General features: G+C 48.0%; 1 protein-coding gene across 2 annotated transcripts in view; it reads right to left on the bottom strand.

The window, feature by feature from the left end:
- Positions 1-21,518, bottom strand: part of ZNF831 (zinc finger protein 831) — a 185,059-nt gene extending 163,541 nt beyond the window's left edge. For both annotated transcript variants that reach the window (XM_060285206.1, XM_060285205.1), the window contains exon 1: positions 21,331-21,518. The gene's annotated coding sequence lies outside the window, so the exon portion shown is untranslated. The remainder of the gene's footprint in view (positions 1-21,330) is intronic.
- Positions 21,519-26,377: the final 4,859 nt, after the last annotated feature.

Below are 26,377 nucleotides of genomic sequence, written 5' to 3'. Positions count from 1 at the left end.
CCACAGAGCCCACGTGCTCTATAGCCCGTGTGCCACAACTAGAGAGAGAAAACCCACATGCCACAACTAGAGAGAAGCCCATGCACCACAACGAAAGATCCCACATGCCACAACTGAGACCCAACACAGCCAAAATAAATAAATAAAATTAATAAATAATAAATTAATTTTTTTTAAAAAAGGAAAAGAAAATAGAAATAGAGGGAAAGCTTCTCGACTTGATGAAGTGCATCTAAAAACGTTACCCTTTATGGCAGAAAACTGAATACTTCCTCCCAAAGATCAGGAATGAGACAGAGATGCAACCCAGCCCTTTCACATAACATAGATATGCAAATTCCAGCCAGTGCGACAAAGCAAGAAAGGCAATAAAGGACATACAGACAAGAGAGGAGGAAATAAAACCTGTCCCTAATTGCAGATGACATGATTGTCTACGTAGAAAATCCCAAGGAAAAAAGAATTTTTTCTAGAACTAATAGGCAAGTTCAGCAAAGTCTTGAGATACAAAAATCAATCCTACTTATATATACTAGCAATGAACAGTTGGAAACCCAAATTTTAAATGCAATACCATTTGTAATCACTCAAGAAATTGAAATACTTAAATGTAAAACTAACAAAACATACCCAGGACCTATTTACAAAACACTGATGAAAAACTCAAAGAAAATCTAAATAAATAAGAGGTAGATTATGTTCATGGATTGGAAGACTGAACATAGTAAAGATGTCAGTTCTCCCCAAATTGATCTACAGGTTTAATTCAATTCCTATCAAAATCCCAGTAAGATTTTTTTGGTGGGCATGGACAAGATTATTCGAAAATTTATAGAGAAAGGAAAAGGAACTAGAATAAATCAGTTTTGAAAAAGCATAATAAAATGGGAGGCATCAGTCTAAATTTTCAATAAATTTGAAAACTTATTACAGAGCTACAGTAATGAAGACAGTGTCATATCAGCAGAGGAACAGACACATAGATCAATTGAACAGAACTGTTTTAAAAAACAGAAAAAGACTCACACAAATAGGCTCAACAGATTTTTAACAAAGGTTCGAAAGCAATCTGGTGGAGGGAGGGTAACCTTTTCAACAAATGGTGCTGGAGTAATTGACATACATAGACAGAAAGAATAACCTCAACTAAACCTCACACCTTACTTACGCAAACATTAACTCTAAATGGGAAACAAGCTTAAATGGAAACTGTAAAACTGTAAAGCTCTAGAAAAAAAAAAAAAAATAGGAGAAAATCTTCAGAATCCAGGGCATAGGAAAGAGTTCTCAGACTTGATGCCAAAAGCATGTCCCACAGGAAGAAAAATTTATAAACTGGACCCCATCAAAATTAAAAATATTTGCTCTACAAGAGCCCCTGCTTTGAAGAGGATGAAAACACCTGCTACAGACCAGGAGAAAATATTCGTAAAGCATATATCTGACCAGAGACTCGGATCTAGAGTATGAAAACTTAACATTAAAAAAAATTCAAACTATACTCCAATATAAAATAAAAATTAAAATTAAAAAATTCAACAACAATCCAATCAGAAAATGAGCAAAAACATGAAGAGACACATCGCCAAAGATATACAGATGGAAACAAGAACATGAAAAGGCGTTCAGCACCATTAACCATCAGAGAAATGCAAATGAAAGCCACAGCGAGCTGTCACTGCACACCCATCAGAATGGCGGAAATGAAAACCAGTGATGACACCAAGAGCAGGCGAGGATGTGGAAATATGAGAGGATTAGCTGGTGTGGATATGAAGTGGAAAGGCCATTCTGGAAAAAAGTTAGGCAGTTTCTTTAAAAAAAAAAAAAAATCATGCCACTACAATTCAACCCAGGAATTACACTCCTGGCCTTTTATTCCAGAGAAATGAAAACTTAAGTTCACACAGGAGCCTGTACACAAATGTTCATGGTAGCTTTATGTGTAATAGCTGAAAATTGGAATCAGCCCTGATGTCCTTCAACAGATAAATAGTTAAACCAGCTGTGGAACATCTATATTATAGAATATACTCAGCAATCCAAAGGAGTGAACAATTTTGATGAATCTGCAGAGAATTATATGCTGCATGAAAAAATCCAGACCCAAAGGCCACACACTGTAATTTCATTTATATAACATTCTTCTTTTTTTCTATATTTTATTTTACTTTTTCCATTTTTTTATTGACATGTAGCTGATGTATAATCTTATATATAAATTACAGGTGTACAATACAGTGATTCACAATTTTTGAAGGTTATACTTCATTTAGTTATTATAAAATATTGGTTATATTCCCGTGTTGTACAATATATCCTTGTAGCTTATTTTATACCCAATCGTTTGTACCTCTTAATCCCCTCCCCCTCTATTGCCCCTCCCCCTTCCCTCTCCGCACTGGTAACCACTAGTTTGTTCCCTGTATCTGTGAGTCTGCTTCTTTTTTGTTTTATTCACTAGTTTGTTGTATTTTTTAGATTCCACATATACATGATATCATACACTCTGTCTTTCTCTGTCTGACATTTCACTCAGCATAATGCCCTCCAAGCCCATCCATGTTGCTGCTAATGGCAAAATTTCATTACTTTATGGCTGAGTAATATTCCATTGTATATATATGCACCACATCTTCTTTATCCGTTCATCCAATGTCCATTGATGGACATTTAGGTTGCTTCCATGTCTTGGCAATTGTAAATAACGCTGCTATGAACACTGGGATGTGTGGATCTTTTAGAATTAGTGGTTTTGTTTCTTTCAAATATATACCCAGGGGTAGAATGGCTGGGTCATAGGGTAGTTCTATTTTTTCATTTATATAACATTCTTGAAATGACAAATTATGGAACTGGAGAACAGATGAAAGGTTACCAGGGGTTGAGAGGAAGAGAGCAGGAGGGAAGTGGGTGTGGCCATGAGAGATCCCTGTGGTGATGGAAATAGTTTGTATCTCGACTGTATCGATATGCAGGTTGTGATTTGCAAGATGTTACCATGGCGGGGGGACTGGGTGAAAGGTACATGGGCTCTCTCTGGATTATTTCTTACAACTGCATGTGAATCTACAATTATCTCAAAACAAAAAAGCCTAATAAATAGTAAATAAATAAATAAAAAGAGAGGGCACTGAAACAGGAAACAACCTTCACAGCGTGTGAGTCCCTGTTATTTACTGCAGCATCTAGAGTTGACCTAAAACCACGTCCCTAGGCCTGGGCTGCCCTTGGAGAAACACTGACTCAACACACATCATTTTCCTTGGCTTTGTTTCCTTTGGGTCCACTCACTTGCCCTCAGGTACCCTTATGTCAGAGGACATTTGACATCACCGCCATATATGGAGAGGCTCCGCCATTGTATGAATGCAAATAATCGTCATGAAAATACAACGATAGCAGTGAAGACCCTCAAAGACCTCTCACTTGGTTGCAAGTCAAAGCAGGGAGAAGGTTGCCTACGGATGCCCCCAGCGGACTCTACAGAGATTCCTGAACGCAACCATTCACAACATCGACCATTCAACCATCCCTGCCGAGCCACACCCAGGATTGAATACCCAGACCTCGGAGATGAGACCTGTCTTTGAACCTGTGCTCTGCTCCTTTCAAACTCTATGACTTCGTAAATTATTTTTTAAAGTAATGTAAAACATCTTTTTTTTTTTTTTGGCCACGCTGCGTGGCTTGCAGGATCTTGGTTCCCCAACCAGGGACTGAACCCCGGCCCACAGCAGTGAAAGCCCCGTGTCCTAACCACTGGTGCACCAGGGAATTCCCAAACTCTATGACTTTGAATAAGTCACCGTGACTTTCAAGCCATGTTTTCCTTCTTTAAAGGGTGGGGCTCATGTCCACTTGTTCAAAGGACTAGACAACCAGTGAATGTATGGGTGGTAGGCATTCCACGTTGGGATTTTCCCCCTTAATCACACACAGACCTCCCCACCTCCTTCCACTGTCTTGGTTCTCTGCATACATGCTTGTGGTTTCTACCACGAGAAAGGCCTCTGGCTGATACCCGTTTGCCCCTCCTGGTGGCCTCATTTCCTCTCAGCAAATAGGCAGTGATTATTTAGGTTTTGGGAGGTTCCCCTCCCCCGACTTCCTGGTCAAAGTAAAACTGAGGAAGCAACCCTTCATCTCCTGGCTTCTCAAAATCTTCCCACAGCCCCCAAGCCTTCTGCAGAAGCTAAACACTTGCTCTGATGGATATCAGTCTTGTGATCCTAAAAGCTTGCCCTTAGCTGGGGCAATAGAATTAGGGTAGTTAACAAGCACATTATTTTAAACCGACCCTGACGTTTATTCTGCTTTTCCCAGTCAGCTGATGTTATCGGTTTTCTAAGTTGCATCCTGTCTCCCCTTGCATTCGGGCAGATAACATCTCTGCTTTCATTCTCACAGAAAGATTTGCTACGGGAACAGAGGAGCCAGCCACCTCTCAGAATATGGGCTCCAGGCTTATCTGACAGACCCTCCAGCTCTTAGCTATTCTGGATGAAGGGAAGCCAAATATATGCATAAATGCGTGGGCCAGGGTCCAGGGCCCCTTGTAAATCTCGTTGAAAAATGCTACCCTTGGGTGGTTGAACAGTAGAAATGCTAAAAATAGTGTCGCTATCAAATACCTTGATATTTAGATTATACTGTATGTTTTATTTTTCTAACCCTTGGGCTAATAGAACTGATGTTTCTAACCAATTCACACCTTCAGTTTAATTAGGTCCATCATTGAAAAAAAAAAGAACTGCTTATAAAGCAACGAATTTCCTTGTAGGTTGTTCTGTGTTCAGTAGAACACGGATTGTGGACTCAGTTTCTGACAGCCGTTATGATTTGCAGTAAATATTCCGACAAAAATAACAGTTGTGACAGGCACACAAGACAATTACTGAACTGGGTCAGGCCCAGTTTTGCGTAGCATTTTCTTTTTAACTGCGCGCTTGAAGGTAAATATATCATTAAGAGCACAACGTAAAAAAGAGTTGTTTTTTTTAACTAGGATCTTCTACAGACTTATCTTGTGGAGTATGTTACATACCTTGATGAAGAGAGATGTACTTGCAGCTAGTGGTGCTCCGATTCAAACACGAATGACCTGGCCTGAAACTGGGGAGACATCCATAGCCCCAGAAAAGACAAGTGGGCAGGCGCCCCAGAGCAGAGAGGCACTGGCCCAGCCCTCCTCCCACTCTCTTTGCTGAGACGGCCGTCTCAGGCATCCTCTCCGGTCGCTACTCTGCAGGCAGCATCTCAGAGGACAGAGGCATCCTCCCTGCATCTTAGAAAATAAAATAAAAGAGGATGGCCTCCCATGGCTTGGCCTTTGAGTCAACGTCGGGTTTAACTGAGAAAAGCACCATTTTGAACCACCTGGAGGAGATGCAAGCAGAGACGAAACTTGGGCTGGCTCAGAAACAGGAAGTCAATTCTTTTCTATACATCACTTAATGTCACAGTAGCAACGCTTAGAAAACAGGAAGAGAGAGCCGCAGAGACGGGGAAGAAAATAGAGCTCAGCTGAGGCCTTTAGTAATTGTGACTATTGATCTAGCAACCCGGCCACCGAGCCTGCTGCTGGGAAATGAAGGTGTGGCACCCAGTGCATCAGAGATATGGTTATTCTGTGGAGGCTGGTAAGAATTAGAGCCAGTTTGGTCATTTTCCTGGAGATGCGGTTGGAATAAGCATCAGCAGAGCCTCTCCACGTATTAACGCTGGAGGTTCCCGAGGGCCCAGATTGAGCATTTCCACTGCAGGTGATGATGGTGAGAAGCCTCACAAGGATCTCTGTGATGCCGACTTTATTTAAAATGTCAATATTTTGTTCAATATGGAATAGTTTGCATTAATTTTTATTTTCAAGATATTGCACGAAAATATTGTCTTGATGACTCAGTTTGCATCCACGGTAAGTCCTCTGTCTCCCCACCCTAGTTCCTGCCCTGCTCTCTCTGACTTTGGAAGGAGCAAACACAGGAGTGATGGAACGTGAAAAAGTACAGCAAGTACAATCCATAAACATGTAAAAATACAATATATCAGAATTCAATACATAAATAAAAATAATTATTCTCAATGGTGGAGGTTGAGAGGCAAACTGAATCTCTAAGCCACATAGAAAACAAACTTATGGTTACCAAAGGAGAAAGGGTAAGGAGGGATAAATTAGGAGTTTGGGATTAACAGATATACACCACTGTATATAAAACAAATGACAAGGACCTACTGCATAGCACAGAGAACTATATTCAATATCTAGTAATAACCTATAACGGAAAAGAATTTGAAAAAGAATACATATATACAAACATAAATATAAAAAACTGAATCACTTAGCTATATACCTGAAACTAATGCAACATTGTAAATCAACTATACTTCAATTTTAAAATATTACGGCTACTTATTGTGGAGATCATTATACATGCGGCAATGTATACAAATATTGAATCTTTATAAAAATAATATAATGTTATATGTGAATTACATCTCAATAAAAAAGATAATCTGAGCTCTTAAAAATAAATAAAATAAAATAAAATAAAATATTGCAGCTATTGGTATTGTCAAAAAAAAAAAAAAAAAAGGAATCTCTAAGCCAGAATATGAGAGAATGAAAAGAAATACGTTTGGGGGTGACGCAGGGCAGACCAGATGCAAAACTGGCCGTGTAGACTGGTGGTGCGTTAACTTGTTTAGGCCAGTTTCCTGTTGCTTTAAAATATGCCATTTATTTTCACTGGGGAGAGGAGTGCTTCCTTACCCCGCTTTGCCATCAATAACATCCAGCTGGTCATGTATCTAAGCCTCCTGTTGAGCTAGATTGGGTTTGGGGAGGAATCGGAATCTCATCTGGCTGAGCGAGCTGGTCTTTGGAAGAACAAAATCATGCGGATTCACATGACTTCCACCCCCCACACACCCCGCATCAATGCTCAGGCACCACCCTGGCTCTCTGAGCCACCAGGCGTGCAAGAGGTCACACACAGGTTGCGTGCAGGTAAGAATGGGAAAGAGACAGACACAGAGCCAGAGGCAACGCCTCAACAGGGTCGCATGACCACACCTCCCATGTCCCTTCCCCTCCCCAGGGACCCTCCGACACCCCCCAGAACCCAGCACCGACACCAGCATCCGTTCCAATTTATTTACCTACACCTCCCCCATCGCTAACTATCATAGAACCACGCCCGGCCGTAACATATAAACAAAGCATCATGGGAGTCCGGGGGAGGAGGGTCTGGGGAGACTTCCTGGAGGTAATAGGTGGGCTGGCGGTTGCAGGATGCGTAAGAATTTGCTGGGCAGAAGCACCAACAAGAGGCAGGCTGGGGAGGCTTGGAATTGCACCGAGGTCAAACGCGTGTGAGTGCTCGGCAGTCCCTGAAAGGGAGACAGAGGGCCGCAGGGCAGCCGCGGGCCAGGGGGTGAAGAGGAGGAGACCGGAAATAGGAAATGGTACCAACTAAAGGCCAAACGCTCGTGCTGAAGAGCTGGGCCTTCCGCTGGAGTAGGGTAAAACTCCCAGAAGCAGAGAACTATGGAAAGGAATGCAGAAAGGGCTGAGCTGGGCCGGTCACCTCTCTCCGGGACCTGGACAGACGTTTCCCCAGGCTTAACCAAGGAAGCCCTCAGGAATGAATCTGTCTCTATATCTGAAAAGGACTTTGATTTGCCTTTTTTGCTCTCAAGTTACAGTGTGAAAGCACTTCGTTAAGATAAATTAATGAGAAAGTTTTCCTGTACAAAAGCTACTTTAAAAAGAAAAGGGGCTTCCCTGGTGGCGCAGTGGTTAAGAATCCGCCTGCCAATGCAGGGCACACGAGTTCGAGCCCTGGTCCGGGAAGATTCCACATGCAGCGGAGCAACTAAGCCCATGTGCCACAACTACTGAGCCTGTGCTCTAGAGCCTGTGAGCCACAACTACTGAGCCCAGGTGCCACAACTACTGAAGACCGTGCGCCTAGAGCCTGTGCTCCGCAGCAAGAGAAGCCACCGCAGTGAGAAGCCTGCGCACCACAACAAAGAGTAGCCCCCCCCTTCGCCGCAACTACAGAAAGCCCGTGTGCTGCAATGAAGACCCAACGCAGCCATAAATAAATAAATAAATAAATCCTTTGGAGTTAATTGAAAATAAATATATCAATGGATGATTATATAACAAAATGTGACATATTTATGCCATGGATATCATCAGGCAATAAAAAGAGAATGAAGTTCTGACACCTGCTAAGATGTGGATGGACCCCAGAACTGCTGTGCTGAGTGACAGAAGCCAGACAGACACCAAAGACCACATATTGTCTGATTCCATGTATGTGAAATGTTCAGAACAGGCAAATCTGTAGAGACAGACGGTAGATTTGTAGTTCCCTAGGGCTGGGGGTAGGGAGGGGAGTGACTGCTAATCGGTGCAGAGGTTATTTGGAGGGTGGTGGAATGTTCTGGAATTGGATCGTAGTGATGAGTGCACAACTTTGTGAATACACTAAAACTCACTAACTCATAGACTTTAGCAGGAAAACTTTATGGTATGTGAATTATATCTCAAGATAATAAATAACCACCCCCCCTTCCGATTTTTCTAAGCACTGTCACATAAATCAAGTCTCCAGAGTGGGCAGCAGGTAACCAGGCCACTAAGCATGTGACAAGAGTCAACAAAGACAGAAAAAAGTCATTTCCAAATGATTGTGCACTTGCCTTCCTGGGCCGTTTTCCCCCCAAGGAAACAAACAAAAAAGGTATTTCACTCTCTTGTTAAGGGCAAGGCTCATTTGGCAAAATTAGCAGTCTGTGATGACTGTTCTTTAAAGCAAGGCCCTTAGGTGCAGCTAAAGGAAAAGGCAGCAAAACCAGGACAGGGAGGACAGACCCTCCCTGAGGGTCTGAGGGAGACCAGGTGGGAAGAATAGTGCACACGAGGGGCGACGCTGCATGGCCCTTGCATTCCTCGACACACATTCCTGTCCAGAAGCTGGGACCAGGGGGAGCAGAATGACCCCCTGCCTTTGGGGTTCAGCCCCCAGAACCTTCCCCAGTCCCCAGATATGCAGTCACGTGGCAGAAAGCCATGGGGGTGGGGCGGCTGCCCCTGGCCCCCTTCTTGTAACTCGGAGAGCAGCCACCTGCCTCACCCAGGACTCGGCAGAAGGATGAGTCTGTGCAGGAAATCTGGGGCCCGGCGACCCGGCTCAGCCTCGCCAGCAAGCAGGGCACTAAGAAGTGCTTCTCGGGGCCTCGGGTGAGTCATATCAGAAGTTCCTACAAGGCGAGTCTCTCCGGGCTGGTCCCCAGGTGCAGGCTCTCTCCCCACATCCTGCTGCCTGCCCTTCTCTCCCTGACCTCCGAGGGCCTCTGCAAAGCCTTGAACGGGGCCTAGAACAGCATCAGGATCCCCAAAGCTGTGTTAAATGAATGGAAATGAACAGATGTGTTTGTTTGTTTGTTGTTTGTTTGTTTCAACTCTTATACATCCAGTGGGACAATTTGTGAAGAACGGAGAGCACGAAAGACCGATCAGAACAATCACCCTTGTCCTCTGGACTCTCCCGAGACGGACCCTCACAGCACATCTTGTCCTTCTCGGGTTACCGGTCCCATGGGTCTTAAGTGATTGATTGGGCGTTCCTCTGTGTCCTCTGCCACCCTGCACAATGTCAGCCCAAGGTCAATATCTGCTGAGTGACAAGCCCGATCAAATTTCTCTGGCCTTGAGCCAAACCCAGAGCTTGCACTGAGGGACTTAGACGACCTACCAGGCAGGTGGGACCTGCCCGGCTTGGAGAACCGCAGAGGCTCCAAGCTCATGAAATGTGAAGTGTGTCACGGTGGGCTTCACGGGGCGAGGCAGGGGGACTCGGCCTGCTCTCGGGAACACGCACTCGGATTTTCATTTAAGCCCCTTCCCTCTTTGGGTTCAGTTCCCCTTAACGCCCTCATTGTCAAAAGAGGTTTGTAATCACAATCCAGGTGTAATGAGAAACGAGGTTGACCTGTAGAGTCCCCGTAGAAAGGAGCGCTCCATGGACGTGTGACGATATCCCTACAGCTGTTGTTCTCATTTCTGTGCAGATAGAAAAGTGCCCCCCACCCCCAAGTGTAATCACACGAGTGGCCCATGCAATTACCTGCCTGCACATCCTCAGGGCCACTTAACCATGTTTTTACTTAAAACATGACGTATCCAGCGGGGTTTTGATCATCCATGATAATGAAGGGTCAAGGTTCAGCTGAATAATTGAAATGGAAACTTTATTCCCACAGAGAGTGTCCCTCACCTCCACCTCCTGCTTTCCTCCAGTTGAGAGGGAGACACCGTCGGATTGTGGAAGGGGTGCCGGGATGGGAGTCTCCCGCTGGGCCAGTCCTCCTGCCGGAACTCTGCCACCGGTTTTCTGGGGGACCTTGCACGATGCCCCCCCTTTCAGCAGAGCGGTGAAGAGAGGGAGCTGGACCACCACGTGCCTGAAGCCGCATCCCCAGGCTGCACACCATCTTCATTTATATGTATATTTCTTCAGATCGACCTGCTTTTCCTCATCTAATTGGTTGCAAGCTGTAATCATAGTTGATGTGGTCATGGTATACTTTTGTAATATCCATTAAAATAACTACCTGGGTAGTCACTTTTTTAAAAGATATATCAGAAGATACCCCTTGGGCTTCCCTGGTGGCGCAGTGGTTGAGAGTCCGCCTGCCGATGCAGGGGACACGGGTTCGTGCCCCGGTCCGGGAAGATCCCACATGCCGTGGAGCGGCTGGGCCCGTGAGCCATGGCCGCTGAGCCTGCGCGTCCGGAGCCTGTGCTCCGCAACGGGAGACGCCACAACAGTGAGAGGCCCGCGTACCGCAAAAAAAATTAATAATAATAAATAAATAAATAAATAAGATGTCCCTTGACCCTCACTTTGCTCCTAGAACAGAAGCCCAGCATTCGGGGAAAGACTGAAAATCCAAATAACGTCTGGAATTCAGTTACAGTCACTCAACAACGTCAACCTTCTCCATCATGACACACGCCCCGTGTGTACGTAAGATGCTCGCAACGGCGGCAAAGGGACATGAGAACTCCCTGTGCTAATTTTGCAACTTTCCTGTAAACCGAAAATGATACCAAGGTAAAAAGTTTATTTAAAAAAATTTTTAATGGTCCCACCTAAAGTTACATAAGTTAAAAATTTTTTTTTTAAAAACAGTACCCCCCAGGGTCTGCATACCATCTTGGGAAATGTCGGGTGAGACTGCGTGCCAGCCCTTCAGACTCTTCTGACAAAAGGGATGGGCTGGGTTTGGGTTGGTGTCTCGGGTCCAAACCCGCTCTGGAGAGGGCTGAGTGAGGAAGCACAAAGTTGCCCCTTGCCATGACCTGTGGCTCAGTGGACAGTGCGCAGAAGTTTGCCAAGATGATGTCCTTCTGACTCTCAAGACAGTTTCCCCAAAACTGTCCTCATCCCCTCTCCCCGGGCAGCGAAGGCTATTGGGATAAATGCCACCCCCCACCCTTTCCGGAACAGCTCCCATCTGGCTGATGGAGATGGTTCCATCAAGCTGGCTCCGGGCTCGCACCGGGCTGTGACTGTGCTGCATCCGGGGAAAGGTTCAAAGCCTCCCAGGGCCCATCACACGCGATGTTCCTATGTTCTCCCGCCGTAATTGCCTGCACAGTTCATTTCCCCAGACCATCGCCCTGACTGTGCTCTCGCAGGGCCACGGAGAATGAAAGTGACTGAGTGACAGACGAAGAGCCAGGGGAAGGTGGGCCCTTTTGTTTCCCTACAAGTTGTACCCCTTTTAGGAAGACGTGATGTACCTCTTGAGCGCTTGCCTTATCCGATTTTAATCATCGAGTGTAAAAATGAAATCATTTCAGCACCTGCAGTGATTTGTGTTGGCATCACCCACTGTTTCTGTAGATTAATTTTTTAGACTACAAAGAAAAAGCCTTAACGTTTCAGCTATAGCAAGAAAAATTGGTTCCTCCTTCCACCCACTCTCAAAAGTTTCTTATGTAAGGAGTTTGTTTTCTTGTTTTTTTTTTAAGGGGAAGGGTTCACTGGTCCAGATGAGGAACGAAATGGCGGGGCTGAGACCCCACTCCACCCCACCCCTTGGGAGACTGGTCAATCAGGGTCTTTTGGATGTATTTACAAAAGCAATATGTTTAAACATTTCAATAAACAGATTAAAACATGGATTTGTATATTAGCCTCTGCCAGCTGCTTCTCCAAACCAAGAATCCTTTTCTCCTCGTGAAACCAAATGATGACTGCTCCTCGACCCCAAGTTGTGGCCTGGGAGACCCCAGAGATCTGGTTCTCTTTTCCTCTGGGTGGCCCCTGATCTCAGGTTCTGGCTTTCCTTCTCACTGTCCCATCCTCTGGGTGCATCCTTAGTGTAAGTTCCCCCAAATCCTTTTTGGAAGGAAGCAGAGCTCAAATGATAAGCCATCCAGTTTCCCTCCAAAGCCAGAGTTCAGAATCCCACCAGCGCCCGGAGCGAAGAGCTAGCCTGACCTCAATACGTCTCTCCCTGCAGCACAGGGACCACCATCCCCAGCTCCCTGCAGGACTTATTTTTAGTGCTAGGGACTTCAGGGTCATTGGTGGAGCACCAGGGAAGCACATACTTCATCCATACATTCTCTAGGGTCACCATCGCTTCATACCCTCCCAGAGAGGTTTTCCAGCACATCTCTTGAAGACAGATGCTAAAGATGAAGTTTCCTAATGTAGGAAAATTTGCCCCTTTAATTAAGGCTTCCAACCCATCTCTTCCCATTCCCAAAGGGATGAGATGGGATTTAGAGCTAGAGGTCCGTCATGGATCATCTAGCCCAGGAATGTCAAGTTCAGATGCACCTGTCTTCTCCCCTTCTGACACCCATGGCTACTTTGTCACAGCACTCTTCACCCCAGAGCTGGGCAGCAGATGCCTCTTTACCTGGACCTCCAAGAAATCATTCCCAGTGAGATTCAGCCCCTGACCTAAAGCCATTCAGCCCCTGACCTTAAAACGCCCTCGTTTTAAACATCACAGAGGTGGGACCAGAACCCACCTCTCACCAGAGCCCATGCCATTACCCACAACACCGATCTCTGGTTGCCACTGTGTTTGTCACGGTGTTAAATGCACATACATGCAGATGTGGGCATCTGTGCAGGTGCGTGCAGACAAAAACCTTGATGCCTGCGTGCGTCCAGCCCAGTCTGTTTTCCTATCCGTGAGAAGCTGTGATTTGTCCAGTCTGTCCCTTCACTTCTCACCGCCTGAGAAGGTTTTGTCTCCTCTAGACTGTTCTTTATCTTTTCTGTGATACATGATCAAGATGATTGAGGAGAAAATAAGGACCAAAACCAAACAGGCAGATACCAATCAAAAAAGCAATGAAGAAGAAAACAGACCCCCTCCTAGGTGTCAGGGAAATTGCATTCAACAGTTACCCACACGTTTACCAAATATTTCTTGAATACCAATCAGGTTCCAACTTCTGTTCTAGGTCAAAGGATCGGGGAAGAATAAGACAGATAAGGTCCTTGCCCTCGTGGGGCTGACATTTTGGAGCAAAAGATAATCACGAGTAAGAATGCGCATAAATGAGTGAGGTCGTTTCAGACAGAGATAAGTGTGACGAAGAAAGACGGAGTGGTGTTACCCATGATGAGGAGACTTGAAATACAAGGAAGATTCAGCCGTGGGGAAATCTAAGAACAAGCCGTTCCAGATAGAGGGAGAGTGACGTGAAAAGGCCCAGGAGTGAGAACTCACTTGGCAAGTTAAAAGCAGCAGAATGGGCTTCCCTGGTGGCGCAGTGGTTGAGAGTCCGCTTGCCGATGCAGGGGACGCAGGTTCGTGCCCCAGTCCGCGAGAATCCCACATGCCGCAGAGCGGCTGGGCCCATGAGCCATGGCCGCTGAGCCTGCGCATCCGGAGCCTGCGCTCCGCGGCGGGAGGGGCCACAACAGTGAGAGGCCAGCGTACCGCAAAAAAGAAAAAAAAAGCAGCAGAAGGCTAATGGGTGTGCAGAACAACAGCAAGGAGAACAATAGCAAACCGCTAGGAGATGAGGCCAGAGTTCATGCAGAGAACAAGTGATGTAGAGCGTTTGAGGCCACAGGAGAAATTTTATTCTAAGCAGCCTAAGACATGGCGCAGAGATCGGGAAAGCAATTGAGAGAAATGGGGTCAGGACAGAGGAAGGAACTTTTCACAGAGTTTGGAGAAGAGCGACATCGGACAGGGGAATGTGGATGGAAAAAGAAAGAAGAAACGTTACACGTTTTGCTGTGAATCATGAATCCCCTCCCCAGTGCTGAAGAAATCCAAGCAAAGAACCTTGCTGTTCGCTTATCAAATAAATCACTCGCTGTTTACTGCACTGAATCTGGTGCTCATAAAGTCGCTCTGAGACTGGGCCACATGGGTCCCTGTTCCAAAAGAGTTATATACTTGTTCTGCGGGATTGACCCATGTGTGTGACTGGGTGCATGTTTCCTATCCCCGAAGTGGGAAAAAATGATCCAACCTCTCTAAGTATTGCATCCTCTATGAGGCGTGACCCGACTTGACCAGGCATCTGGGGGGACTTCTCCACTCTCAGGGTCCCACGGCAGTTCGCACATTCGTCCTCGTCATCAGCTTCTGTCCCTCGATGCACTCCTTGAAGATGTAGACAAATTTGAACTTTCTTAGCCCAGCTCCAGGTAGGTACTTGGCAAGCAACCGTGAGACAAATCTTCTCAGCTGTGCTGGGAACGCAAGGTTGAAAGGGTTCCCTCCAGCACGAAGCAGCTCAGCAATAATTCCCTCTCTGAGGCTGGGCCGGCCAAAGCGACTTCCTACCACGCCTTGTCTCTCCAGAGTTCAGTATGGCAGGGATGCCCGACCTCTGACTTGCCCTTCCTCTGGTGCGCCGGGTGCGGCTGGTCAAACATGTTTGTCCAGCCTCCCAGTCAGGTCTCGGCAGCCGGGAGCCCCAGGCTTCCCCGGGCAGCGTCCCGCACTATGAAGCACTTCGCCTAGTGGCCTCGGAGCGAGATCTCTCGGGGAAGCCACCCGTTCCTCCTGCCAAGCCTCCTGCTTCGTGGGAAGCCCAGCCATGAAGATGCACCCGGCCCAGGGAGGGGGGGCCCAAACCGAAATCAGGCCCTGACCTTCTCAAAAGTCAGGCAGTGAGGCTCAGGCATGCTTAACGTCGTGTTGACTCCTTCCTGTTCTCGTGGGGTCCCGTTGTGCACTGTGTGGGCCTGAGGGGAAGCACTCGGACAGTGTGGGCTTGGAGCCAGTGCACGTGTTCTCTGGAGGAGGGGCGTGGGGCGGGGAGCCAATCAGGGACAAACTCAGGAACAGGGTCCGCAGGAGCTGCTCAGCTTGCTGGGCTGGGGATGGTGGGGACAGCCAAGCGGGATCTGGATTGAACTGTCCGCCCACCAACGGCTCAAATCCAGTGACCTCCCTTCACCTCCAGGCCCCTCACAAACCCCACGCTCCTCTCCGTGACCGGAGGGCTGGTTTTCAAACACAGAATATTCCATCCACGCACACCCGCTCTAGTGTCAACGCCATGAAGTGATCTCCGCTGCCTGCGTGGTCTAGAGGGCGCTGGCCTCTGTCCCACTCTGTGGCCCCTTCCCAAACCCCATTTCTTGTTGTTTTGCAGCCCAGCCCACCCTGGCCCCTCAGCTCCTACACTCCTGCCCTGTAGGGGCCCCGCAGGAGCTACGCCCAGGCCTGAGGTGTTCCTTCCTTTCCTCTGTACCTCATGGCCTTGCAGCAAACTCAGCTCTCAAGTCCTCCAGGAAGCCTGAGAGGATGCCCGAGCCACCATGCTTAGCCGTTAAGCCGAGCTGCTCTCTTCAGCAGACAAGAGAGAGGGGCTGGGGCAGCCCCTCCCCGTCATGGTTCCCTGGGCTAAGCTCCTCTCTTGGGGAGCATCTCCCAACACATGGGGTTCGGTTGGCACCAACATTTGAGGCCAACCCTGTTCACCCTAAAAGCACAAATCCCAAAGCATCTCAGTTAAAACTGTTGCAAATCTCCATAAAGACCTTTCGAAAAGAATGCACCCTCTCCAAGAAGTCCGTGCCCAGGAGCCAGGTTTCAACCCTCTCCTTTAATTCTCCCCTGGCAGGGATCCCCTCAGCCAGATCTCAGAGTGAGGGCTTTAAGGGCACCTGGGGTTGTACCCGGGCTCCATTCTCACTAGTTGTGGGCAAGTTACTTTACCTCAAAGCTTCTGTGTGTTCCTCTGACCGGCAGGGACAATAATAACACCAGGCACTTGGGAGAATTAAGTCCAAGGTGCTCCCCACAGAGGGGTGGACCTCCAACCCCAGTCTGTGTTCACGGTAGCGTTACTGCTGTGATTACTCTCTCATCAGCAGTGTCCAGTGCTGGGCATCTTGGTGGGAGGATCCCAGAAAGAGAGGCTGCCTCTTCCTTTCCAGAGGGAGCCTGGAGGAGCCCCGGGAAAGGGTATCCCGGGAGACAGGAGCCGTGTGTCTCGCTGGGCGTGCACAGATCAAGGTGGCAAGTCACACACACCTGTGTGCCCCGTGAACGTAGACCTCACGGGGTCCCAGCAGCGCTTAGCCCGGTACACCTGCCCCAACCAGAAACCCAGGACGGCGGGGGGCTGTGCTCCTGGCCTCCCACCCAAGTACACACTGCCAGGCGGGCCCAGTGTATTTGCATATAATCTGCATGTGTTGACACTGCCGTTCGCATCTTTGCACAGAGCGCTTCCAAGCTAACCTGCTGTTACGGCTCCTCTGAAGCCTGGTTTTCCTCGGCATTCATGCCACTTACCCACCCACTGCCAGAAAGGACTAGGCAGTGAGACAGGCCGCGAGCTGAGTCTGAGCGCCTGGCAAGTCACACTAGCATCCCTGGGCCTCGACTTCTCCCCTGGACAACGAATTTCATCACACCTCCCCCTGGGCAGAACCAAGGAGACTTTCCCGCACATGAGATGTTGGTACGTGCCTGGACCCAAGGGCACAGGCTGTTTTATCCTCATCAGAGCCCGGGAAGAAAGTCTGATGGAGAACTCACCCCAACTCTTCCCAGATCAAGTTTCTGAGTGTCACGAGGGGGTCCCCTGTGTTACAGATACTATATTTATAGAAAATATATAAAAATGCAGGATGCCTTGAAAAAGAATATATATATATATATATCTGCATAGCTGTGCTGTACACCTGAAACCAACATGATATTGTAAATCAACTATACGTCAATTGAAAATTTTTCAGTTTTTTGAACTATACTTCAAAAAAAAGGCAGGATGCCTAGTTAACTTTGAGTCTCGAAGAAACAATGAATAATACGCTAGTAAAAGTATGTCCTGTGCAATCCTTATACTACGAGCATCCACTGTCCCTGAAATCCAAACTCAGCTGGGTGTCCTGTATTTTATCTGACAGCCCCACCTGGGACCCCAGGCCCACTGGCTTCTATTATCACTAATATCCTGTTTTCTCCCAGCTTTTAGCTAAGCCCAGGCTTTATTTCCTAAATGTCCAGCTTCCCCATGTAGGATAAGAAGGAGGGCCGAGGTTCCACGGGAGGTAAACTGAGAATTGCCAAGGGGAGCGACAAGGGGAAAGAGAACACGTGTTTCCTAATTTAGTTACACATCGAAAACCTGTTCCTCGTTGGTTTCTGCGAGGACCTCCGTGGTTATCACTGTGGATGTGAGGCCACAGTTTCCTGTGGCGAGGGGCATGTGTGTTTGCATCAACAGACCCCGTTTCTAGGAATCTCCCCAGGATGTGAGGCCCTCGGCGGTCACAGAGGAAGAGGGTCGGCAGGGAGGCCCTGTGGGCAGGGCTGCTTGGGAGGGAGGGGCCCTGGAAGGCCCTCAGCCCATGTGGGATAAGCGCCTCCGCCCCGGACTTTTGTCCAGCTTCCCCATCGCACTGTAGACAACTGGGCCCGTCCCAGAACCAGAGGTGATCACTTGCCTAATTGCTGACCTCCACTGTGGGGTCCAGGGGGAAGGAACGGAGCTCAGGGGCCTCTACTTTTCACTCAGAGTCACCAGCAAATGGGCACGAAACCAGCAGGGAGGCCGCCAGCTCAGGACCCTGCAGTCTATCCCTCCAATGGGCTGAGCTCAGGCTCTTCCACTGGGGTCCCTGTACTTCCGGAACGGGTCGGGGACCACCCCTGTAGACACTACAAGTAAACACGTGCCTCACCCAGGAGGGAGTGAGCATAGAATTCTCCTTCAAGGGTTCTTTTAGAGGGAAGGGTTATTTTATAGTAAGATCAATGGATCTGCTATGGAGGGCAATGCCAAATGTTTGTGTTTTGAAAATAAATGCAAAAAATAACATATGTAGGACTCTGGGTCCTCCATCAGGAGGTGATAGGGACAACGGCAGCCTCGCTGGGCGTTGTAAGGATTAGATAAAGAGATGCAGGAAGGGGCTTCCCTGGTGGCGCAGTGGTTGAGAGTCCGCCTGCCGATGCAGGGGACACGGGTTCGTGCCCCGGTCCGGGAGGATCCCACATGCCGCGGAGCGGCTGGGCCCGTGAGCCATGGCCGCTGAGCCTGCGCGTCCAGAGCCTGTGCTCCGCAATGGGAGAGGCCGCAGCAGGGAGAGGCCCGCGTACCACAAAGAATTAATTAATTAATTATTTTTTTAAAAAAAGAGAGATGCAGGCAAAGCCCTCCCTCCCGAGCACAGCACTGGGCAGAAACAGTCAGACCTTCTCTGATCATAATTATGAGGCTGAGATCTCTTCAACTGGTCTCATAGATCAGACCTCCCTGTGCATAAAGAAGTTACAAAGCAGCAAAAGGACTCCAGGCTCTCAGCTCCGGGGGAAGCTTTCACTTGATTTTCTAATGACATCATCTGGTCAGGTCTCAAACAGACGGCAAGAGCCTGAAGGTCACCTGCCTTGTCTAACGCGCCCAGATGGGCACCCGTCTTGTACATTTGTGGCCACAGACGTGGCTGACCTGGAAGATCCCAGAGATTCCCATGACCAATGGAATTCCCATTACCCAGCCACTGGCTGCCCGCCCAACGGCCGCTGCCCGCTGAATACAGGTGTTCCCAGCCCAGAAAAAATCCCACCGTGGATGCTAAGGAGGTCCCGGTAGAGGATGTGATGGGTCCGTGTTCAGGGAGCTTGGTGTGCTCACCCAGACACACGCAGCTCAGATGGGTGGGTTCAGGATCCCTGAGTCGTCTGCCTGGATAGAAAGATAGAACCCAGTCTCTGGACAAAACCCCCAAGGTCAGTGTCCTGCTTACTCACACCCTCTCGGTGGTCCTGACCTTCCTTCTTAAGAACTTCCCAAATTCGGTGATGGTAATCCTTCTTGCCGACCTGAAAACGGACTTTCCCAATGGCCACCGGAGATCATCTACACACTTTGTATCTCTCCACTCAACGGAGACGCCAGCCACATGCCCTGGGGACTCTCTCTGCCCCCTCAGTGGGTTGTCCGTGTCCCTGTCTTGGATGGACCAACCGTGAACAACCCATGAACTACATGAGGACCATACATAGGTCTCAACACACGGCTCTGAGCACGTCGTTGTCAACAACTGAGTCTGACTGTAGGACCGTGAGGGAATATTGTAACTAATTTAAGAGAGCAGAAGGGATGTCTCCTCTAAGTAGGGGCCGGGATGTATTCTCACTTTCTTATTGACCTAATAATTGTTGCAAACGTACAAAGACGGTTGTCTCAACAGTCTGACTACCACGCGGCCCTCTGCTTCTCCTTCTCGCCTCTTGTTCAAGCCGCTGTTATCCTGTTATCACCTCGGAGAGTGAGACACCCTGCTCGTGACAACTCGTGCATTTAAACCGCTCTTGGATTTACAGCCTGGGCTCTGAAACATGCATAGGCGTTTTCAGGGTAATTAGCCTCACACACAATTTCAGTCAACCTGTGATCAACCCCAGCTCCATAATGAGCTCCTACTAAAATGTGGCACTTCGTCTTAACTACTTCGGGAGATACTCCCCGTTTATGAAAGATACTTCGTCATCATCAGCCCAGTTTGGAGATTCGAGAGCCCCGTCCTTCTTTGTGGTGGTAGATTTGCCCCCAAAGCCATTTTTTTATTCCAAGCCATGATCCCACATCTTTTTTCCCCCCAATTTCAGCTTCATACAGCCTTTCCTTTTTGAAAAACAAAGCCTAACAATTGCAATTCTGCCTTGGCCAGTGGCCAGACATCCACGGGCTGGAGCCAGGAGATTAACGGATACACCCGGAGAGGGCAAGGTCAGAGACCGGAACATTCTGGACTCATGTTTGTGCTGGAGACCAGACCCCAAGGCCCGAGAGCACCCATACATGAGGGTCGACACCTCCCGGTTTGAATGACATACTGAGGACCTTCGGAACCTGTGGATGAAACACGCCTATGACATTAATTAATGTGAGGCAAAATGTAACAGCAGATCTTGGAGACTAAAAATAGACCTATGCCAACTGATTCATCCCCTGACTGCACAGAACTCGGAGCTCTTTTATCTGCTTCTCTTCTCCAATAAGGTACATTATGGCCTTTTTCCCTTCCCTCCATCTTTGTCGTTCTTTTTTCATTTCTCTCCTTCTGGTCGAGAGAGGCTTAAACCTTCCGGAGGAGGTGTCCCCGCTCGGCTCCCCTCCGACCCACAAACGCGCATAATAAACAGGGAAATCGTTTCTTTTCCTGGCCCACATGGTGGTGAGCGATGTAATTTATCCTGAATATTTTCCATGTGGATGTTCCTGCCTGTTGCCTCACACACAGAACTCTATAGCTTCGTTTCCGATTACAGTCCGTTCTATTTTAAACTTTGTTGATTTCTGCTGGGAAGGAAGCCTATTTCATGCAGATTAGCTGGACAGCTGGGTCTGATTGCCTCTGATTACCGGGCTTGGGGCCACTGGGGAAACAGGTTTCCCAAAGCCCCTTGGTTGGAGAACCATTCCATAGGGTCCCAGAGGACCCACTTTGGGGTCAGTGCTCACTCGAGGGAAGAAGGTCAGTAGCCTCAGTTGGAAATCAACAGGTCAGGCCAAAGGCAGGGTCAGACCTTAGTCCACATCTCAGGCTCAGGAGGCTGTGCTGAGAGGTGAAGGGGGGTCCTGAGAAGCCCCCTCGTTCCAAAGGTCTCACGGGGACCTGAGTGGGGGGCTTGTGTCAGAGCAAACTGCGTGTGTTTGGAAGGAAGCGTCCATCATGCTTGCCTGAGAGAATCACTCAGGAGGCAGCAGACAAGGCTCAATGATTAAGATCCCTTCATCTGGCCTTGCCTCCCAGACCTCCAGGTGCATAAAGAAATCACAAAGACCTCTCTCACCTTGAAGTGGTCAGTCCACAGGCAGGTGGAGGCTGCCGCGCTCTCCTGAAAACCGGTGGCTCCGATGAGGCAGGAGTATTCTCCCTGTGCGTCCCATCTCTGCTTCTCTTTATGCCTTCTCTAGAGGAAACGGAATGCTGGAAGTTTTTGTTAATTGTGTGTGTGGAGGGTGCTGCGTGTCGGGGTGCAGGGGCGATGGGGGTGGCAGGGGGCCCCAGGGGGGTAGGGCTGCAGTCTGCCCTGGTGTGGGCTCGGGTTTAATGGCCGATGCTGGGGATGCAGCTTGCCAGCCGATGCTCAGCGCCACTGCAGCTCTGTGTGTGGGCGACGGCAGCTACACGGCTGGGTTTCAAACCATCACACTGAACATTTGCAAACAGATAAAAAAACAAAACCATCCGGTACGAATGGAAACTTCTGCTTTCCTTTCTCTTTCTGCGCTCTCTCCCTTGCACCTCCCTTCTCGGGTTTTGGAGGAGGTGGGCGAAGGTGGGCGTCTCTCTCTGCAGGCCCTCCCGGTCCCATCTCTTCCCGGCGCACCGTCCACCCCTAGGGCCGCCAGCATGGACAGGTACGTCAGGTCGTCGAGACCAACCCCCAGCGTGCTGGGCATGCCCAGACATTTAAGAAGGATTTTCTCTTCTCCAGGGTCTTGCCCAGATTCAGCCACTGAGACCCATCACACCCAAGGAGGATTTGGGTGTCCTTATCTGGCCACCTTTAGCCCTCCTAGTTTCAAAGCTACCTTAGAACTGGCCAGCAAAGGGGAATGAGGTGCACTTTCATATCTGGTGAGACTTTTCCCAATGAATACTCTGTGAATGGTGGCATGAGATACTCCATAAAAGAGAAAAAAATTGTCCTGTGGCCAAATTACTTCGAGAACTGTTGCATCCTGTTGCTCTGAGATAGTCACAGAGCATGTTCAAAGGTAAAGGCTCTGAGAAGTCCTGCAATAAAGGATCCTATTTGCCTTTGTTTAATCCAACATTTCCAAAACGTGGAAACCTTAGACGAGTCCCCTCTCCCCAAACACCACCACCACCAATGACAACACACACACACACACACACACACACACACACACACACATTCATATCCGCCTCCCTCTGCCCCCCACCCCCAGTGGTGGCCTGACCCAAATCAACTCTTTCAGCCAGAGAGCAAGAGAGGGCAAACGAGGAGAGATCCTGGGAACCAGGTATGTCAGAGGTCACCATCTCAGGTTTCTCTCAGCTTGTTATTAACATGAGTGCCCTGGATGGTTACCAATGAACAAGAGACTGTCATTCTGGCTGGACGAGGAACCTGAGGGAAGCAATTTTTCAGGGTTGTGCAGGGCTGTCGGGGCATCTTCTCTCCCATCCCAGTGGGTCCCCTCCTCACTTCTGCAGCCCAGGGATGAGGGGCAGCCTGCGCTGGATCCCCACAGGGGCAGAGTCTGGAGGAGTTTTCTGGTGCCCTGCTCACAGACCTCTGCTGGGCGCTATAAAGATCAGATGACATGTCTGATCCCGGAAGCATGAGACTTAGGAGGCGGAAGAGTAGAAGCGTGGGGCACATAAACTCTAGGAGAGAAATTTGTGAATAGAGACATTGTCAAAAAGGGCTATGACAGGAGGACAGGCAGGGGAATTGAACAGGGGGTAGGGGAGGAAAATATGGTGCACTCTGCTGGATTGGGGGTACCGTGGCTCATCAGTGCCAACAGACTCCAGCTCTACGGCTCACTGTCGATGGGGACCTTGGGCAAGCCTTGGCCTCCTCATCTGAAAACTGTTCTTTTGACCAAGGGTGATCTTGCCCCCCAGGGACATTTGGGAATATCTGGGGACATTTTTGTAGACAGTACGACTGGCATCCAGTGGGTAGAGTCCAGCGATGCTGTTAAACAGCCTGCAATGATGGATAGGGTGAGCCCACGACAGAGAACGATCTAGTCCAAATGTCAGCAGCCCAGCAGGTGTGGAGGACCCAGTCTGGGTGAGTCCTCCAGCCCCCTGAATGGGGCTCAAATGAGACAATACACGTGAGGATTCTGAATAAACCAGGAGGTAGTTATGTTATATTTGGTAAGAAAGAGACGTCCTTATCATTTACATGGCATTTCTTCTCTGATTGGGTGGTAAGATGGAAACAGATGGAAAGTGGTGTAAGAGCTCTCTGTTTCAGACGAAGAGGAGAGAAAGCCCGCCTGCCTTATAAACACTCCAAATTACATGATTTGAAAAATAAATAAATAAGAAAGGGGAAGAAAAGAAATGCCTCCTCTCGCTTAAGTATATCAGAGAACTTGAACTCTGTGTGAACAAAGTGAAATGGGCGTAGAAAAGCTTTAAAAAGCTTGCAAGCACTTCGAGGGATAATCTTTGGTAATTAGAGCATTTTACAGAATCCATTAAAGAGGCTTAAACAAAGCTGAAATTATTTGTTGCCCTTTCTCTGAAGGAGGGTAATGGTCGTGCTGGCAACACTAATGCATCTGGCCTGGCTGGGGTTTTTTTTTTTTTTAAAGAAATCTTGGGCCAGGCTTGCAATTCGATCCCCAGCACACAGCAAATTATTGGAGACCAACAAAAAGGAAAAGTGAAATTCAAGTTCAGATGCATGTTCCAGCAGACTGACCAGCCTTGAGGAAGGAAAGCTGGCCATGTCTCACTCTGCACCCCAATGCCGGTAGGACTCCCAGGACAGGACTCAGAGTCTGGGCCCTGGAAACAGATTCTCCTGGATGATGGAGAAGTACAGGTGTGTGGGGGCCTGGGAGAGGCAGGTAGGGCCAGGCCTGCCGTGGATGGAATGAGGGTCAGGCCAGGCCCAAGAGAAAAGGAAGGGAGGATGGGGGGCAGGCAGGGCAGGGGGGCAGAGTCTGGGTCAACACCAGCGCCCTCGCAAAGAGACTTTCGAAGAAAAAACAACCAGCCAAGTTTCTGACATGGACACCACACAGGACCCACACTCGCCAATTACATCATCTTCGTCCAGGGGCCAAGACAGAGTAAGGCCAGCCTGAGAGTCCAGATGCCCCTGTGCCTTCCCCATCCACAGACCCATTCACTAACCAGGACAGGCAACAGCCATGTACCTGAGAACTTCCCTGTGCCAGCACTTTGTTTGGCCCTAGGAGCAAAACGGTGAAGGAAAATGAAGAAGCATGGTCTCTGCTTTCATGGGGTGCATAGTCAGTTGAGGTAAAAAAGACCCAAAAAAGTCAAAGAATCATGAAAAAATCCAATTCATTCAATCATTCATTTGATGAGAATTTGAACCTCTACTTATTCTCGGCACTATTGGAAGAGAGGGAAAAAATGTGAGCAAATAACTATCAAAAACCACAATGAAGGATAAACAACAAGGTCCTACTGTACAGCACAGAGAACTGTATTCAATATCCTATGATAAACCATAATGGAAAAGAATATATATTTTGAAAGAATATATATATACATACACACACACATGTATACCTGAATCACTTTGTTGTACAGCAGTAATTAACATTGTAAATCAGCTATACTTAAATTAAAAAAAAAAACCCACAGTGAAAAGAGAACAATGTTATGAAACTCTGGCTGGAGAGTATGGCTCCGTGAAAGCCCTAAAGCCCAGGCCAGCTCTCTTTGTTAAAAGGAGCTGCGTTAGGGACCTACTTATCCAGGCTGAGATGGTTGGAAAGGGAGCAGATTTCCCTTCCTCTATGCATCATTATTCAACACCAGATTCTGTGCCACCTGACCCCACAATTGCTGTGAACCCCAAACTTTGGAAGCACTGCCTCAAATGTGAAGAGGACCCCAACCGTCCCAGCACGGTCTTGAGGTCTCTCGGAGGGAAGAGGCTGTTCAGGACCTAGGACAGCGCTCGTGTGCCTGGTGGTCTAGCTCCCCTACCTTCCTGGCGAGGCCAGGCCAGAGGAGGTTCAGGGCTCCCCGCTCAGGTGTGTCCCACCTCAGGGAATCAGCTACCCTTCAGGTGAGTGGCTGCTGCTTTCTGAGCGCTTCGCTCCCTCGTGTGTCTGCTCCACCCCATTCCCAGTGCCAACCCCTGACTCTTCGTCTGACACTCAGATGTGCCAAGCGAGGATCGAATTGGTTCACTTGGTCCATATAGGGCCTTGCAGTTGCGCAGAGCTTGCCCTCTGGGTCAATTTGTAAGCTTAGAGCCATCCCATGGACGACTCCTGTGAAGTCAGGCCACCACTGAGCCAGCCCCAGATGAGGAGGCAAGGTCATGTGTATTTCCCCAAGAAGCGCTGCCAGCATTCCCGGGAGAGCCCCTTTCCCAATACACAGGTGCCAGGATATAAGGGTCCAGGCCACTCTGACGGTTCATGAGATCGTTTCACACGGTCTACAGATGATTTTTTGTAATTGTAGTAGTTATATTTTTATTTAAATGCAACTTAGCACAGCTCTAGCCAACAGATCCAACTCATGTGTATCCCTTTTAAATACATTTTAATAGCCAATTTAAATAAAATAATAATTTTATTCTAAGACTTATATGGAAATCCAAACAAACTAGAAGAGCCAAAACGATTTGAAAAAGAATAAATTTGGAGGAATCACATTATCTAATTTTAAGACTTACTCGATAGCTACGGTTATCAAGAGAGTGTGGTACTGATGGAGATAAACACATAGATCAATAAAACTGAATAAAGGACCAGAAACAGAGCCACACATATATGCTTGACTGATGTTGACAAAGACGCAAAAGCAATTTAATGGAGGAAGGATAGTCTTTCCAACAAATGATGTTGGAGCATTTGGATGTCTCAGGCAAAAAAAAGAAAAAGAAAAAAAAAGCAAAATCTATGCTAAACCTCATACTTTATACAAAAAGTAACTGAAAATGGATTGAATAGTTAAATGTAAGATGTAAAACTGTAAAACTTTTAGAAGAAAACATGACAGAAAAGCTTTGGGACCTAAAGTTAAGGCAAAGAGTTCTTAGACATGACACCAAAATTACGATCCACAAGAGAAAAAAGCCAGTGAAATTAGACTTTATTAAAATTAAATCTTTTCCTCTGCAAAAGATGCTG

This window comes from Globicephala melas, chromosome 15, assembly GCF_963455315.2.
Source record: "Globicephala melas chromosome 15, mGloMel1.2, whole genome shotgun sequence".
Taxonomy (NCBI): domain Eukaryota; kingdom Metazoa; phylum Chordata; class Mammalia; order Artiodactyla; family Delphinidae; genus Globicephala; species Globicephala melas.
Note: the sequence above shows the minus strand (reverse complement) of the source record. Positions and strands in the feature narration are given on the sequence as shown.